The following is a 20,270-nucleotide window of genomic DNA, read 5'->3' on the forward strand; positions in this document are numbered from 1 at the left end:
AACCCAGGCGTGACCATTGGTTCTCTTAACAATTTTGTATGGGACCATCTTCATCTCTTTCTGCATCTGCAGGTCATGAAATCGCCTTCCTGGCCAGATATGCAGATTGAACAAAATTTGAAGCGATGCCCTTCGACTGAGACCTTGCAAGCCTGGAAACCAATAGAGAACCTAAAGCCATGGCTTTCTCCTTCTTCTGAACCGATCAGGAGATTCAAAAGACCTAAACTTTTAAAATCATGCAGCAAGCTAGATTAGATGTCTGTTTAGAAAATCCCTCTAATGCGCTACCGTCGCTTTATCGGCTCCTCTCAAGCTCTAAAACCAGTACATAGAATTAGTGAGTTCATGCCTTCTCTCTCATGCAGAAGGAAACTAGTGGCTCCTTCGTCACCAATCAGGCAACCGTGTATTCCCTTTGCTGGCAGTTGCAAGAACGCCACTACGCCACGAACAGCACTGTGGCCATGCTGCCACACTTATTCGGCCTCCCACGTGAAGGCACCACCGGCAGCCACAAGATCTCGGCCTCAAACAAATATAAGCGACCGCATCTCCATGATCCGATCAGCTGCTCGATCCATACAGATCCGGTCTCATCCACGATTCTGTTTCATAGATTCCAGCAGCACGGCGAAATCATCTCTCCACCGTCGGACTCGAACACCTCACGTGGTGCTTCCCTGGACTCGTCCAGCAGTGGCAGAGCGACCTTTTCCGTTGATGTCATCGCCATAGCTAACTCAGCTGAATCAATGCCATGGCGGTCTCCCACATCAGAAGCCACAACAAGGAGTACCTTGCAATGGCCCTAGCTTGCAAACTCCCCTCTAAATTCCCTGGATCAAGAAACGCTATGCTCATAAAAAAAAATCTCGCTCCAATGAACAGGCACAGTTTTCCCCATGAAAACGGATGCGTGAGAGCGTCATCTTCTACTCCAAAATCTCCTGTCTTAACAGCGACTGTCTCGTTCTCTTCTTAAGTTTGGTCTTATCCTTATTGTCGTGTCTCTCATCGATGGCGCTCGATCCAGATTTGAGATCAACCTGGCCCGCAGATTGCAAACTTTTCGGGTGGAGCACTTCTCTATGACGGACAAACCGAAAAAAAATATTCTCAAAACAAATACTCTCTTATTTATTTCCCTCAGCCCAGGACGTGCCAAGCCAGAGGGGCCAAGCCCTCATGGCTATCTGATACCATGATAAAACTAGATAATGTCTATCAATTCAGTGGCTCTATCAATTCAGTGGCTCTTCGCTTAAGATATTTGGAGAGTGCTCAAGCACTTCACACATACACTGTATATAATCAGGGAACAGCCTAGTATATATAGGTTTTCTCACAATCAAATGGTTTGAACCACTTCATGGATATTAGGATGTGAGATCTAAAATTAGATTCTCATTTCTATTATCACCATAATAGTAATCTAATTTAGCTTTCTCCATTAATTTTAACCTATTTTTTCCAATTCTCATCAATTTTTAAGAATCCATTGACACAATTATACCCCTGGTAAATTATGTTATCAACCTCATCAATTTTCACGATGAGGGAAATTATGTTATCAACCTCTTCCTTATTTTTCACCACAAAGGCTATTCTAACCTTCATCAAGTATTTTTGTTACTAAAATTTACATGGTTAGAGAATTTTCAGCAACACGGATGTGGAAAGGAAAAGCAATGTAATCAATATGTAAATTTTACCTGGATTAATTTGAGCTATTTCGGGCGCAGTGAGTACGATTGGAATCATTGCATTAAATAATAGTGCATTGAGTGATCATGATAGAACATTTCTTCACTCAATTGACCAAAAGACCCAACCCACACTCTCAAACTGGATATGGATGTACTACTTGTACTAGAACTAATATAAATCGAACCCAATTTTCAACATCCCTTTGTTGTTGATGAGATGAAGTTTTTTCACTATAATGAAAAAAAGAGGTTTCACTAAATATGGAACGTGGCATAGTCATATTATCGATGTTTTTCAAATTCAACGTAATTATGATACTTTTTATTATTCAGTAAACCAATGAAAGGATGATATTCTGGTTGTCTTAAGACCAATGAAAGTAGGAGTGAGTCTATCGCCTAAAGTGTATGTCCTTCATCGTAAGACTGGTGGAAGTAGGAGTCAATGCATGTCTCGTCATCATAAGATCGACAAAAGTAGGATTTGATCTATCGATAGTTCCACGGATGAAGCTTCATTGGTCTACAAACATCCAAGAAAAATACTGATATAACTATTGGCATCAATATATTGACGACTAGATACATATTTCGACGAACTTGCTATATCATTGCATGATCGATGCTTGAATGAGTCAGCCATCATCAGAAGACTAATAGGGCATGGTATTTTTTTTAAATATCCAAAAATATCAGATGATTACAAGAGGCATTTATAGGAGGCCCAATTACAATCAATGACTACTCTTTGTATATGCCTAATTTCCTTAATTGGATGTTGTATCAGTCTGTATTACCAAAGGGAATCGAAGAGTCTGACTAACATACATATTAGGAATGACATTGTATTTTTTCTCATAATTGTTCAAAGATGATGCGAGTTATATTTTAGAGAAACATGTGTTTATATATTGTATTAAGTATAATTATACAAAGTTTGTGTTCATGTGATTGTGGATAATTTGGTTGTGGTGTCTGTGGCATGACTAACAAGAGTGTACTTTTGGAATGTTATAGGTGTCTTTAGATTTAGGTAAAATGATCAATGTGACTCCACGTATGCCTGTCTCCGAGTAGGTCGTAATGGATCAATGAAAGGAGAATTCATTGGTTGCAAAAATATTGAACTTATCAGTGACTACCCACTTGAGATCATGTTTAAAGAATTCACACTATTGAAGAAATAATATCCTAATAGGATTCTCAGTTCTTCAATTATGTAGGAGTATGATAGAGCTGCTTGGAAGGAGCTTATAGAACAAGTAGAAGAAACTGGAGTTGTAAGAATATTTTTTCTGATTTGGATATACTTCATAATGAGTCTTATGCATTTTTTTTGGAAGATGGATTTGGAATGTGACATAAGAATTTCTTCACATTGTTTTACCCTAAATGTTATTTGTTATTTTTAAGCATCTCAGGTTCTGAGAACGTGTGTTGTACCGATATTAGTTTGATCAAGATGCACTTGAGATTAACTTCTCCTCTCCTCAAAGGATGCTTGAGCGCAAGATGGGTGTTGCAATTGGAAAAGATTATGCTTTATTGGAGGAGGTTTTTTGATCCGGATTTAAACAGGAACGCAATAGATTACAGAGATAACCATAAATACAGAGATGCAATAACCATAAACACATAGATGCAGCGGAAATAATGCTTCATTTCATTACTGTAAAATACTGAAATATGTTAACAAACAGAAATGGAAATAAACCAGCTAGGGCGATGGTAGCTATCTCTGAGAAGAGATGTGCGGCTACATGCCTCTGAACTGTTCCGAACTGTATTACAATGAGGCTCGAAGGCCTATTTATTGTTGAGAAACAATGGAAAACCCTTCACATCCCGAAACCTAACCCTAGAAGATGAAACGCCAAATTGTGGGCCCCGTTTGGGTAAATTGGTACATCAATTTCCCGGGGTCGTAACTTTGGCATACGATCTCCGTTTGACGCGTACGATAGCTCGTTAGAAAGATCTATCCGAGTACTACCACTTTGGGAGGCAACATTGGTCTACGACCCATGTTGCCCCAGAATCCCAAAAAAACGTCGTTTAGGGCCTCAAAACGGCTCCGGAAGTTCGGGACCCGAAAAAACTGCTAAAAATAGTAAACTGTGCTACAATTTAGGAAACTGAAAAGACTGAAAGAGACAGTTGTGGGGGTCCAAATGGGTTGGTGGGTGGCCACCAACATCCACCTGGATCATTCCTCCCCCCTTAGGAAGCAATGGTCCCCATTGCGTTGAGTTCCTCCATCTGCTGAACTTGTCCTGCAATCTCTGATGTGTCCAGTGATGGTGGGAAGCATGGTCGACGATGGTCCACATTGAACATTTGGTGCAGGCGAAGGAATGGAGGAATGATGTGCTCCAAAGCATTGTTCCCCATAGCCTTGGTACTGCTGTAAGGACCATGTCGGAGTGGTCTGAGCTTCTGATGGGTTCTGGTAAGGCGTTCTCTCTGCAGATGTAACCAAACTTTGTCGCCCACCTGAAACTTGTGTGGTACCCCTGTGGGTGAGGAGAAGTTGTTCCTGTGTTTTGTCATGACCATATCCCTTTGCTGTTGCTGCTGCGTGGAGGAACCCTTTGCAGGGGTCATGGATGTAGCAACGATCTTCCCCTTACTTTGGGAGTGAACCAGACATATGAATTTCCTGGTCTGTGATATGAGCTTGCTGCCTTTCTTGGTAGTGATCAAAGATGTGGCGGTAGGTGGGGCTACCTCCGGTATCCTGTATAATGAATCATTCAAAGAAATAATGACAGCACGAGGCCTTGACTCATACACAGCATGTCGCCTCCACAAGTATGGTTGGCCTAATAGTACATCACAAACATCCAGAGGTGTAATATCACACAATACCTCGTCTGTGAAGGGTTTGATGCTGTAGGGCAGGCGGCATTGCTGGCGAACTTTCAGATCTCGTCCTTCGTGAAGCCACCCGATACTGTACGGCTGCGGATGCGGTGTAGTCGGTAGGCCCAACCGCTTCACGACCTCTGCTGAAACCAGGTTCTTTTGGCTGCCACTGTCGACAATGAATTGTAGCGGCGAACCCTTCACCCACATCTGTGAGTGGAAAAGACGCTCCCCTTCCTCTGGATTTTCGGGCTCATCTTTCTGAATCTTGGCGGTGGCAACAGTGGCACTGGGATCCGCATCAATGATCTGCTTCCCTTTTCCATTCCCCTTGTCGGGTTCTGGCTCAGGATCGGAACATGCATCTGATTCGGAAGCCTTCAACTCGGCCACCAGTGACTGCTTGGTCCGACACTCACTTGTGTTATGAGTGGGACTCTTGTGGAACTCACACCACTTCCCTGTGTCCTTCTTCGGCTTCATGGTGTTGTTATTTTCTTGTGGCTTCGACGGGTTATCTTGGGTCACCCCGCCTTGGCTTTGTGCTTTGGGCTTCGGATTTGCAGATCCAAAGTCTCGCTTCTTCTGTTTGAACTTTTGCTCGATTTTGACAGCGTATCGGTATGCTGTGCCGAGTGAGGAGATGTTCAAGAACACCATCTCTTCTTGGATGTATTTGTGCAGGCAGCCACGGTATTTGAGTACCAGATGCAGCTCTGAATCTTTGATACCCAACTGTGTGCGAAGGGTATGAAAAATGTTTGTGAACTCCGGCACATCTTGGTCTTGTCCCTGCCGCAATGTGGTCCATTTGATGTATTTGTCCTCATAGCTTCCGACAGGGTAGTACTGCTCCTTGATGGCATCCCGGAAGTCATTCCAAGTGGGTGCGGCTGAAAATAGTGAGCCTGTACTTTCATCTTTCTGCTCGCAGTAGGTTTCCCACCAGTCCTTGACGTGGGGGGCTGCTTTGAGAAGAGCAAAAACAATCTTTTCCCGACTTGAAAATTCGTGAACAGAAAAATACCCATCTAGCAGATTTAACCATTTATCTACGGCATCTGCGTCTATTTGACCCTCGAAGATGGGGATTTCAAAATTAACTTGTACCTTGAAGGGCGTGGCGTTTCCAGAGTTGCTGCTGGAAGCCGATGCGTCGCTTTTGGGTAGTCGCTGAAGGATTTGCGCAAAGCTATCCATCATCGCGTTCCTTTGCCGCTCGAGCGCTTCTTCGAGCAAGATTTTGATAGGATCTCCTGCCCCCTCGTCTTTCTTCTCATCTGCCATGGGAGGCCGTCGGGATTTTCGAGGCTGGTCTTGCAAAGGTTCGACCAGTTCAAGCCCTAACTCCTTATATCCCGACCTCGTTGGGGACATGCAAAGAAAAACAGAGAAAAAGCAGACCGCTCTGATACCACTGATCCGGATTTAAACAGGAACGCAATAGATTACAGAGATAACCATAAATACAGAGATGCAATAACCATAAACACATAGATGCAGCGGAAATAATGCTTCATTTCATTACTGTAAAATACTGAAATATGTTAACAAACAGAAATGGAAATAAACCAGCTAGGGCGATGGTAGCTATCTCTGAGAAGAGATGTGCGGCTACATGCCTCTGAACTGTTCCGAACTGTATTACAATGAGGCTCGAAGGCCTATTTATTGTTGAGAAACAATGGAAAACCTTTCACATCCCGAAACCTAACCCTAGAAGATGAAACGCCAAATTGTGGGCCCCGTTTGGGTAAATTGGTACATCAATTTCCCGGGGTCGTAACTTTGGCATACGATCTCCGTTTGACGCGTACGATAGCTCGTTAGAAAGATCTATCCGAGTACTACCACTTTGGGAGGCAACATTGGTCTACGACCCATGTTGCCCCAGAATCCCAAAAAAAACGTCGTTTAGGGCCTCAAAACGGCTCCGGAAGTTCGGGACCCGAAAAAACTGCTAAAAATAGTAAACTGTGCTACAATTTAGGAAACTGAAAAGACTGAAAGAGACAGTTGTGGGGGTCCAAATGGGTTGGTGGGTGGCCACCAACATCCACCTGGATCATTTTTGGCTGGGTAAATGAGAAAGAAACAATCCTAGTTTGGACAAAGATGACTCCAAATGTGATAGATATTACTAAGGTTTTCTCTCTTTCACCCATTCTAATAATAAAGCTCATTAGTGGAAGTTCCATTTTTTTTCTTACATGTTTGCTTCAATTTATCGGTTTATAAGGGACATTAGATCATATTGCATGACTTGGTTTTTCTCTATTGATAAGGAAAAGCCAATTTATTCATTGAACAAATAAAATTGTGTGGAAAGTGATCAAAAGTTTGGACAAAATAGTAAAATTTTAGAAAAATGGGGAGGAAACAATAATGAATCAAACAAAAGGGCACCTTAGTATAACAAAAATCATGCACATTTATATTTTAATGCTACTGATATTATGAGAAATAGAGCATTATAATTGTTTTTGTTTCTCACACATGAATTCAAAATTGTTAAAGAACATTATAATTCTTTTATTACTCTTCTATGATTTTAAGTTTCCTGGTTTATTTAAGGTAATATTAAGTCAAGGTCTTTCCACTATATATATATATATATTACCCATAAAAACTAGCATTGAGGGAAGGAAGTGAAGGAATTGCTACTATGAACACAATTATGAGTGTAATGGAAATCAATTTCGACACATTATGGCCAAAACCTTATGTGCAGAGGTGAGCAGCAATACTCTGTTGGAAATAATACTGAGAGGGGGGGGTGAATCAGTATTAGCAAATCAATAATCTTTTCATTTCCATTATCAGATTCATATACGCTACTTCAGTTAAGGATACCCGCGTGTATATGCAACTGTGTTCAAGGATAATTTTACGGGCGAATGTTCGCCCTTTGGCGAAATTAAGGGGTTTTAAATTTTTAGTGGGCGAATATTTTGTATCATAGTACATTTTTACAAATCACCTCAAATAGCCCACCTTATTTTAAGGGAGAGGGTAAAAAAGGTAAATTTAGCCCTTGAAATTAGGACTTACAACCTTCCATTCGCCCATTTTCAAGAATAGGTTTTGCTTAAGTGAATCCATTCGCCCATTTTCAAGAATAGTTTTTATTTAAGTGAATCCTATGGGCCAAATACCATATTTATAAAAGAGGTATGGTAAATTAATAAAAATATAAATAAATGAGAGGTATGGTAAATAAATAAAACATTTTTTATATTTACTCCATAAGTCACCTTATATACATGTAACTGTGTAAACAAATAAAAATATAAGTAAAGTCGAGGTATGGTAAATAAATAAAATGTCTTTTTATACTTACTCAAACGGTATGGTAAATAAATAAAAATATAAATAAACTAGACGTATCGTAAATAAATAAAACCTCTTTTTATATTTAGTCCATAACCCTCGTTCTATTTATGAAGGCTCAAGAAAGAGGTTTTATTTAAGTGAATCCTATGGGCCAAATACCATATTTGTAAAAGAGGTATGGTAAATTAATAAAAATATAAATAAACGAGAGGTATGGTAAACAAATAAAACATTTTTTTATATTTACTCCATAAGTCACATTATATCTACGAACACTCAAAAAATGGGTTATATTTAGTGAAACCTATGGCCAAAATACTATGGAACAAATACCATGGACTAGATTGTTATTAATACCATGCAAAAAACCATTATTAACCTTAATATTAGAATTAATAAAAATAAAAATGGCACATGGTATTGACCCATGGTATTCACCAAAATGGCACATGGTATTGACCCATGGTATTCACGTGGAATGTAGCCTATTTAAATGGGGGAATTAAACTAGCATGTAGCCTATGCTAAGATTCACTAGGACTTTACAAAGTTTTATTATTTAGTGAAAGACTCACGAAGATCTTACAAGATTTTATAATTGAGTAAACGGTATGGTAAATAAATAAAAATATAAATGAACTAGACATATCGTAAATAAATAAAACCTCTTTTTATATTTAGTCCATAACCCTTGTTCTATTTATGAAGGCTCAAGAAAGAGGTTTTATTTAAGTGAATCCTATGGGCCAAATACCATATTTGTAAAAGAGGTATGGTAAATTAATAAAAATATAAATAAACGAGAGGTGTGGTAAACAAATAAAACATTTTTTTATATTTACTCCATAAGTCACCTTATATTTACGAACACTAAAAAAATGGGTTATATTTAGGTGAAACCTATGGCCAAAATACTATGGGACAAATACCATGGACTAGATTGTTATTAATACCATGCAAAAAACCATTATTAACCCTAATATTAGAATTAATAAAAATAAAAATGGCACATGGTATTGACCCATGGTATTCACCAAAATGGCACATGGTATTGACCCATGGTATTCACCTGGAATGTAGCCTATTTAAATGGGGGAATTAAACCAGCATGTAGCCTATGCTAAGATTCACTAGGACTTTACAAAGTTTTATTATTTAGTGAAAGACTCACGAAGATCTTACAAGATTTTATAATTGAGTAAAATATTCGCCATGCCTGGTGAGAGATTCGCCAAAAAATTATATATACATATTATATTATTGATAAAATCGCCTTCCATTTTTCCTATATACCATGGAGATTCGCCCATTTATTATATTTATAAATTTAGGGGGGGTTCTTAAAATTTTCCCTGACTGTGTTTAATGCAACTAGTGTATATCCAGTAGACTTATGATTCAGTTAGTTGATTTTCAATGAGTACATCAGAACATTATTAACCACATGAACAGTAAACAGGTGCAATAAAACAGAATAGATCATCACACATAAGAAGCACACATGAACACCATGATATAAGGTGGAAACCCAATGTGGGTGAAAGCCACCTGCTGCAATTCGTCTCTATCTTCTTTTAATAAGAAACTTCTTTTACAATATTTCTGTACTGGTGCAGTCTTATACCAGTATGCAGGCTTCTACCTGCAGAAGGCTACAACCTTCTCTCGTTCTCCAGTTTCTCTTGGAAGAGAGCTACAACCCCCTTAGCTCTTGTACTAGCTGATGTACTAATATGTAGGTGCTGACTTATATAAGGCTGCAACCTTCTCTTTTCTTCCAGGGACCACGTTTCATAAATTTTCATACTGGATCCATAAATACAAAACAATCAGCATTGCAATACAATCATTAACTCTAAATCACCCAACAACTGAATCACTAAAACCCTTTCATCAAAACATAGTCACCAGAACACAGAGCAGAGCCTAGAACTCTGCAACAACCACTAGAACCAACAGAAACCTCAAATATCAAATCCCATAATGTATACGCTACTTGACTGTGTCGAACCAACATGTATATGCCCTTTGACCAGAGAGAACCCACGTATAGATATGAAAATCATTACTTATACCTTCGCTGCAATTTTCAACTTCAGATATACCCAGAACATAAGATATAAAGGATAAAACATGCGTCAGTATTCAGATCTATTCATGATCATACCATATAATGATAATGCATATTAGTCTTCATGATCCTGGTCCATGAACCTTTATCAACCGCAGAGGTGCCTCCTTGGTTTAGATCAAGCAAAGCATCACAAACCCATAACCAACATACTAGATCTCACACTTCATTAGATATTCATCACTTGCACACTTGCTCACTGGCCTAATGATCTTCTTCTCCTTATATAGGTTTAGGGCTCTCTCAATACCATGGTCCAAAACCACGTAGGACCAATACCTTGGACCCAATACCTGGGGTCAATACCTCGGACCAAATACCATGGATCAAATACCAAAATACCATGGACCAAATACGACGGACCAAAACTTAGATTTCCAACATGTACACACCTTTCCTTCTGTAAATGTGCGTGTGTACGCATACGTGACTTGGTATATGGTGAACCCGCGTGTATATGCGTCCTTGTCACAACGGACCTGCGTATACCCCTCTGATCATTCTAGCTATACTATGATCTATCATCTGAGTGAGTTGCCATCAAGGAAAACACCTGTATCATACCTGTATCATAATGCCAACAATCTCCCCCTTTGGACTTGATGGCAACATCCACACCAAGTCACTCTCCCCCTTTGACATCAAGGGCAAAGGGCGAACCATGATATCCTCTCCCTTGATATACATTCTACTGTCCATACTCCCCCTGAGTACATGCTGAAATCTCTGGTTGAGCTCCCCCTTTGTATATGCTAAGATGTATCACTGCTGTCCATGCTCCCCCTGAGCACATATTGAGTATAAAAAGATCATGATAGTCATCAACAACTATCATACATCATATGATCTGCACTATAAGCATCTCTAATCAACATCAACAACCTGTAACCTGTAATATCATTTTCTTGACCAACCAATAGTAAGTAGCAAGATGTATCATTTAGCCACATAAGCATTATCACCAAAATCTTCTAACCACAATGCCAACAATGCATTATTTGAAGCATATGCTCCCCTTGAACCTATGCCAACCACCATATCAAACTTCTTTTCCTGTTTTGCTGCTTTTTCTTCAGAGCTCCATATACGCGACTCTGAAGCCCCCAACTCACATATATATGCGACTTCTCTTTATAATATATGCGTATGCAAATTGGAATATTGAAGGTCTACACTTTCAGTTTCCCCTGTTTCTGTTATGTTTGCTAACTGAGTTATGCCACCTCTTTCTGACTCTAATTCTCTTCAATACCCGGAATTGCAATGATGTATGATCATTTTTCTTTGGTGTCTGAATTTTTCTCCTACATTCCCTTACTTTATGTCCAAACTTGTTACATGCATAACATCTTACATGTTTCATATTCCTTTTATTGCAATCAATAGCTTTGTGACCAAACATATTGCAAGCAAAACAATATCCCTTAAAGTACGTGGAACGTGATGATTTTTCTATGTGATGGTATTGAAGCACTCTTCTTCTACATCTGGCTGCAACATGTCCAAGATTATGACATTCATAACGTTCAATATTACTCATCGGAGGAAATAACCATCTATCACTTCCATAGTTAGGAGCAAAAGATTTTCTTTGACGAATTTCTTTCCTTAGTTGCTGCTGGGGTTGACCATTTATCTCCTTGTTGATCATTTTAGATTTTTCATTATAATTCCTTACCTCACCTTGTGAGCTAAACTCACCTTCAATAGTTTCATAAAAACCAAGACTAGTTTTGATAGCAGGGGATCTTTGACTACTAAGAATATCATCCAAAATCTTAATACTGTCTTGAAATCATAACAGTTTATCCTTTTCTTCTAATTTACCTTTTAAGATATTTACCTCAACCTGATGTTGTTCTTCCTTTTCCAGATATTGCTTCTTTATGTTTTCTTCAGCTTTTCTTCCTTTTTCCACTTATTGCCTTAATTCGAGCACTTCATGCTCTTGTTCTTCACGAGCTTCTTTATTCTGCTTCCTTGATTCTTCAAGATCTTCTTTTAGAGAGAGGATCTTAGATTCAAGTCTCTGAATTGTTATGCTCTAATATTTTACTACATCCTGCAGCTACTCCCTTACTCTGGTTTCTGTCTCCAACTGATCTTTTAATTTGGTAACTTCTTCTGTTTCTATGTCTTTATTTTCATATGCCATGAGAAGTCTAATGTCTTCATCACTATTGGATGAGTCATTACTTTTATCATTAGTATAATAACTTCTATTACCTTCTTCAGACATCTTTCCTTTGTTATGAGGGCATCTAGCACCGTAGTGACCAACTCTACCACAAGAAAAGAATTTGAAAGGTAGCTTACCTTTGAACCTTCTAGATCCCCGTTCAAGATTCTTGACAAAATTTACCTCATATTCTTCTTCTGAAATGTATCCTGATTCACTGAGTTTTGCTGATACATTAAATGCGGCTTCTCTCATATCTGATGGTCCTCCTTTTCTCATTTCAAAAGCAGTTAGGATTCAGTGAAGCTATGTCATAGTGATTTTCTACAACTCCTCCTTTTCTTCTATGGCAGACACTTTGGATTCAAATTTAGCAGACATGGATCTCAAAACTTTCTCAACTAAGACAACTTCCTTAATTTCTTCACGCAGATTCATCATACAATTGACAATCTCATCTATACGCAAGAAGTAATTAGCTATGCTTTCATTACTATGCATCTTAAGAGTTTCATACCGTATTCTGAGAGTTTGAAGCTTAGCACGTTTTACCTGATCATCTCCTTCGTAGCTTAGAATGATTTTGTCCCATATTTCTTTGGCTAATTTGAATTGCATGACCTTGACAAATTCTGGTTGTGACAAACTTCCCAATAAGGTAGTAATAGCTTTGGCATTGAGTTCATATTGCTTTCTATCTATTGTATCTGTAGGAATTGCTGATGGATATGTATATCCTCCTTCCACAATTCCCTAAACATCCATTCCAACCAATTGTAGATATGCTGTGGTTCTTATCTTCTAGTAGACATAATTGCTCCCATCGAAGATCGGAGGTCTAATGGATCCCTCTCTTTCTTGATTACTCATCCTGATGGATCTTCCTTCAAGTGATCAAGCTTGTTTTGAAGGACCTGCTCTGATACCAATTGTTGGAAATAATATTGAGCGGGGGAGGGTGTGTGAATTAATATTAGCAAATCAATAACATTTTCATTTCCATTATCAGATTCATATAAGCTACTTCAGTTAAGGATATGCATGTGTATACGCAACTCTGTTTAATGCAACTAGCGTATATCGAGTAAACTTATGATTCAGTGAGTTGATCTTCAACGAGGACATCAGAACATTATTAACCTTATGAAAAATAAACAGGTACATTAAAATAGAATAGATCATCACACATAAGAAGCACACATGAACACCATGATATAAGGTGGAAACCCAATGTGGGTGAAAACCACTTGCTGCATTTCGTCTCTATATTCTTTTAATAAGAAACTTCTTTTTACAATATTTCTGTACTGGTGCAGTCTTATACCAGTACTCAGGCTTCTACCTGCAGAAGGCTACAACCTTCTCTCGTTCTCCAGCTTCTCTTGGAAGGGAGCTACAACCCCCTTAGCTCTTGTACTAGCTGATGTACTAATACGTAGGTGCTGACCTACAGAAGGCTACAACCTTCTCTTTTCTTCCAGGGACCACATTTCATAAATTTTCCTACTGGATCCATAAATACAAAACAATCACCACTACAATACAATCATTAACTCTGAATCACCCAACAATTGAATCACTAAAACCTTGTCATCAAAACATAGTCACCATAACACAGAGCAGAGCCCAGAACTCTGCAGCAACCACTAGAACCAACAACAACCTCAAATATCAAATCTCATAATGTATACGCTACTTGACTATGTTGAAACAACATGTATACGCCCTTTGACGAGAGAGAACCCGCGTACGGATCTGAAAAATAATTACTTATACCTTCGCTCTAATTTTCAACTTCAGATATACCTAGAACATAAGATATAAAGGATAAAACATGCGATAGTATTCAGATCTATTCATGATCATACCATATAATGATAATGCATTTTAGTCTTCATGATCCCAGTTCATCAATCTTTATCAACCACATAGGTGCCTCCTTGGTTCAGATCAAGCAAAGCATCACAAACCCATAACCAACATACTAGATCTCACACTTAATCAAACATTCATCACTTGCACACTTGCTCACTGGCCTAATGATCTTCTTCTCCTTATATAGGTTTAGGCCTCTCTTAATACCATGGTCCAAAACCACGTAGGACCAATACCTTGGACCCAATACCTGGGGTCAATACCTCGAACCAAATACCATGGATCAAATACCAAAATACCATGGACCAAAACTTAGATTTCCAACTTGTACGCGCCAAGTTTCCTTCTGTAAACGTGCGTGTGTATGTATATGCAACTTGGTATATGGTGAAACCATGTGTATACACATCCTTGTCACAGCGAACCTGTGTATACCTCTCTGATCATTCTAGCTGTACTATGATCTGTCATCTGAGTGAGTTGCCATCAAGGACAACACCTGTATCATACCTATATCATAATACCAACAATCCCCCCCTTCAAACTTGATGACAACATCCACACCAAGTCACTCTCCCCCTTTGACATCAAGGGCAAAGGGCGGACCAAGATATTCTCTCCCTTGATATACATTCTGCTGTCCATACTCCCCCTGAGTACATGCCAAAATCTCTGATTGAGCTCCCCCTTTGTATATGCTAAGATGTATCACTACTGTCCATGCTCCACCTGAGCACATATCGAGTCTAAACAAGATCATGATAGTCATTAGCAACTATCATACATCATATGATCTGCACTATAAGCATCTCTCATCAACATCAACAACCTATAACCTGCAATATCATTTTCTTATCATACATCATATGATCTGCACTATAAGCATCTCTCATCAACATCAACAACCTATAACCTGCAATATCATTTTCTTAACCAATCAACAATAAGTAGCAATATGTATCATTTAGCCACATAAGAATTATCACCAAAATCTTCTAACCACAATGCCAACAATGCATTATTTGAAGCATATGATCCCCCTAAACCTATGCCAACCACCATATTAGACTTATTTTCCTGTTCTACTTTTTTTTCTTCAGAGCTCCATATACGCGACTTTGAAGCCCCCAACTCACGTATATACACGACTTCTCTTTATAATATCTGCGTATGCAAATTGGAATACTGAAGGTCTACACTTTCAGTTTCCCCTGTGTCTATTATGTCTGCTAACTGAGTTATGCCACCTCTTTCTGACTCTAATTCTGTCTTCTTCAATACCCGAAATTGCGATGATGTATGATCATTTTTCTTTGGTGTCTGAATTTTTCTCCTGCATTCCCTTACTTTATGTCCAAACTTGTTACATGCATAACATCTTACATGTTTCATATTACTTTTATTGCAATCAATAGCTTTGTGACCAAACATATTGCAAGAAAAACAATATCCCTTAAAGTACCTAGAACGTGATGATCTTTCTGTGTGATGGTCTTGAAGCACTCTTCTTCTACATCTGGCTGCAACATGTCCAAGATTATGACATTCATAACATTCAATATTACTCATCGGAGGAAATAACTGTCTATCACTTCCATAGTTAGGAGAAAAAGATTTTCTTTGACGAATTTCTTTCCTTAGTTGTTTCTAGGGTTGACCATTTATCTCCTTATTGATCATTTCAAATTTTGCATTAGTATTCCTTCCCTCACCTTGTGAGCTAAACTCACCTTCAACAGTTTCATAAAAACCAAGACCAGTTTTGATAGCAGGGGATCTTTGACTACTAAGAATATCATCCAAAATCTTAGTACTGTCTTGAAATCATAACCATTTATCCTTTTCTTCTAATTTACCTTTTAAGATATTTACCTCAACCTGATGTTGTTCTTCCTTTTCTAGATATTGCTTCTTTATGTTTTCTTCAGCTTTTCTTCCTTCTTCCACTTGTTGCCTTAATTCGAGCACTTCATGCTCTTGTTCTTCATGAGCTTCTTTATTCTACTTTTTTGATTCTTCAAGATCTTCTTTTAGAGAGGGGATCTTAGATTCAAGTCTCTGAATCGTTATGCTCTAATCTTTTACTACATCCTGCAGCTGCTCCCTTACTCTCGTTATTGTCTCCAGCTGATCTTTTAATTTGATAACTTCTTTTGTTTCTACATCCTTATTTTCATATGCCATGAGAAATCTAATGTCTTCATCACTATTGGATGAGTCATTACTTTTATCATGAGTATAATAACTTCTATTACCTTCTTCAGACATCTTTCCTTTGTTATGAGGGCATCTAGTAGCGTAGTGACCAACTCTACCACAAGAAAAGAATTTGAAAGGTATCTTACCTTTGAACCTTCCAGATACACCTTCAAGATTCTTGACAAAATTTACCTCATATTCTTCTTCTGAAACGTATCCTGATTCACTGAGTTTTGCTGATACGTTAAATGCGGCTTCTCTCATATCTGATGGTCCTCCTTTTCTCATTTCAAAGCTAGTTAGGATTTTGTGAAGCTGCATCATAGTGATTTTCTATAGATCCTCCTTTTCTTCTATGGCAGACACTTTGGATTCAAATTTAGCAGACAAGGATCTCAAAACTTTCTCAACTAAGACAACTTCCTTAATTTCTTCACCCAAATTCCTCATACAATTGAAAATCTCATCTATACGCATGAAGTAATTAGCTATGCTTTCATTACTATGCATCTTAAGAGTTTCATACCATATTCTGAGAGTTTGAAGCTTAGCACGTTTTACCTGATCATCTCCTTCGTAGCTTAGAATGATTTTGTCCCATATTTGTTTGGCTGATTTGAACTGCATGACCTTGACAAATTCTGATTGTGACAAACTTCCCAATAAGATAGTAACAACTTTGGCATTGAGTTCATATTGCTTTCAATCTGCTGTATCTGTAGGAATTGCTGATGGATATGTATATCCTCCTTCCATGATTCCCCAAACATCCATTCCAAGCGATTATAGATATGTTGTGGTTCTTATCTTCTAGTAGACAAAATTGCTCCCATCGAAGATTGGTGGTTTGATGGATCCCTCTCTTTCTTGATTACTCATCCTGATGGATCTTCCTTCAAGCGATCAAGATTCTTCTGAAGGACCTGCTCTGATACCAATTGTTGGAAATAATACTAAGAGGGGGGTGGGGGGGTTGAATCAGTATTAGCAAATCAATAATATTTTTATTTCCATTATTAGATTCATATACGCTACTTCAGTTAAGGATACCCACGTGTATACACAACTGTGTTTAATGCAACTAGCGTATATCCAGTAAACTTATGATTCAATTATTTGATCTTCAATGAGTACATTAGAACATTATTAACCATATGAATAGTAAAAAGGTGCAGTAAAACATAACAGATCATCACACATAAGAAGCACACATGAACACCATGATATAAGGTGGAAACCCAATGTGGGTAAAACCACTTGCTGCAATTCATCTCTATCTTCTTCTAATAAGAAACTTCTTTTTACAATATTTCTGTACTGGTGCAGTCTTATACCGGTACGCAGGCTTCTACCTGCAGAAGGCTACAACCTTCTCTCATTCTCCAACTTCTCCTAGAAGGGAGCTACAACCCCCTTAGCTCTTTTACTAGCTGATGTACTAATACGTAGGTGCTGACCTACAGAAGACTACAACCTTCTCTTTTCTTCCAGGGACCACGTTTCATAAATTTTCATACTGGATCCATAGATACAAAACAATCACCACTGCAATACAATCATTAACTCTGAAAACCCTGTCATCAAAACACAGTCACCAGAACACAGAGATGAGCCCAAAACTCTGCAACAACCACTAGAACCAACATCAACCTCAAATATAAAATATCATAATGTATACGCTACTTGACTGTGTCGAACTAGTGTGTATATGCCCTTTCACCATAGAGAACCCACGTACAGATCTGAAAATAATTACTTATACCTTCACTGCAATTTTCAACTTTAGATATACCCAAAACATAATATATAAAGGATAAAACATGCGTTAGTATTCAGATCTATTCATGATCATACCATATAATGATAATGAATTTTAGTCTTCATGACCCAATCCATCAACCTTTATCAACCACATAGGCGCCTCCTTGGTTCAGTTCAAGCAAAGCATCACAAACCCATAACCAACATACTAGATCTCACACTTCATCAAATATTCATCACTTGCACACTTGCTCACTGGCCTAATGATCTTCTTCTCCTTATATAGGTATAGGCCTCTCTCAATACCATGGTCCAAAACCATGTAGGACCAATACCTTGGACCCAATACCTCGGGCCAAATACCCCGGACCAAATACCACAGACCAAAACATAGATTTCCAACATGTATGCACCTTTCCTTCTGTAAACATGAGTGTGTACGTATATGCGACTTGGTATATGGTAAACCTGCGTGTATATGCATCCTTGTCACAGTGAACCTGCATATAACTCTCTGATCATTCTAGCTGTACTATGATCTGTCATCTGAGTGGGTTGCCATCAAGGACAACACCTATATCATACCTATATCATAATGCCAACATACTCAAGAATACTATATTTGATTATCTTTTGCAATATGTCTCCATATTAAGCTGCTGAATGAAATTTGTTTAAATGTCTCATTTTTTTGTCTACTTGAAATTGGTTTGGTCTCTGTATTTATTCAACCCCTGGTGGATATTCTTCAAAGGATGTGCATCAATTTTTTTTTTCAAAAGTAATTCCTACTGCACAAATGATGAAGTCCGAGTTTCTTGATCCAACGTTATCACTTTCTGGCATAGGAGGAGTTGAAAATAGAGGTCACATTGCTTATTTTAACAATTGATTTTCTTATTCATATAATGTCTATGTAGCACATTGTTTTCAAATTTTGATATTGATTTCAAACTCAAATTTCAAAGCAAAGGATTTTTGAAATCTAATGAAGAAACACTAGACCCTTTCCCAATGGAGGTGCCACTTATGTTAAGAAGAAACATTGATGTATACAAGTGAGCACTCCCTTAGATATTACATTGATCCAAGATAAAATGTGGGATAGACTACAATATAAATTGCCACTATATTCAATGCAACCAATCCTAAGACATGCTAAGGGAATAGAGAATATGAGCCATAACCTTTATTTTATAGTTGTCCTTGCATAATCCTGGCTGATATAGCCTGAAAGATCCAGCTCTAGATCCTAGCACTTGCTTCCTACACACAAGAGAACAAGAATACCAAGATCCAGCTCTAGATCCTAGCACTTGCTTCCTACACATAAGAGAATAAGAATACCAGTATAAAACTGTTTCAGGCAATAGGAATATTGAATACTATTAGATCTAACCAAATCTACTTAAAAAAGGTTAGATCTACCATTTTTTCCATAAAAGAATGAATACACAAGATAATGAAGTGGAAATTCATATATATCTATATCCATGACAAGATACACATTGCATCAATTTAGGTTTTTTACCTTGATTCCCAATTGAAGCTACCCTAGATTCTTACTCCAATTTCTCCTTGGCCCTCTCACAAGGATGAATGCTCTTATATCTAAAGGTTGTGCATAAGAGTTATTTATTTATTATATTTATATTTATATTTATTTATTGAATTTATTTATTTATTTTTCTGAAATATAGTACTATAAGCTTAACATGAATTATTCCTCCTTTCTCCCATGGAACTCATTTCTTATATAGATTCATGGAGGAGGATAAAGGAAATTTATATAACCCTATAGCTTAGTGAAATACAAGTCTAATACAGGTTCTCAAGCTCATGATGTGAGGTATCCAATTCACACAATGTTGATATTCTCAGAAATTATTGAATCTAGAAGGCTCTAGGCCAAGATACATTCTACCAGTGATGTAACAAGTGATTATTCATGCCTCACCAATGTGTAAGGAATGACCAGTCACATCTTTCTAGTGGTGCAAGGAGGGACCAATTGCACCTCACTAGTGATGCAAGGAGTGATCACCTTCAAAAACTTGAAATCTAGAGGAGAAAAGATAATGTCTCAACAAGATGTCCATAGTAGGTCCTTAATGAGTCACAAGAATGAAAAATAGACCTATACCACATTTCAAGCCTCATATTTTCATATATACCACCAAATTTCATAGGACCTCCATTTCCAATCATGATTTGGAAA

The 20,270-nt window shown here is 38.0% G+C and overlaps 1 pseudogene; it reads left to right on the top strand.

Moving 5' to 3' along the window:
* Positions 1–362: 362 nt before the first annotated feature.
* LOC149251285 (dihydropyrimidine dehydrogenase (NADP(+)), chloroplastic-like) lies at positions 363–18,944 on the top strand (annotated as a pseudogene).
* Positions 18,945–20,270: the final 1,326 nt, after the last annotated feature.

This window comes from Pinus tabuliformis, chromosome 7, assembly GCF_031772625.1.
Source record: "Pinus tabuliformis cultivar Carrire ecotype Pingquan chromosome 7, CPIR1, whole genome shotgun sequence".
NCBI classification, from domain to species: domain Eukaryota; kingdom Viridiplantae; phylum Streptophyta; class Pinopsida; order Pinales; family Pinaceae; genus Pinus; species Pinus tabuliformis.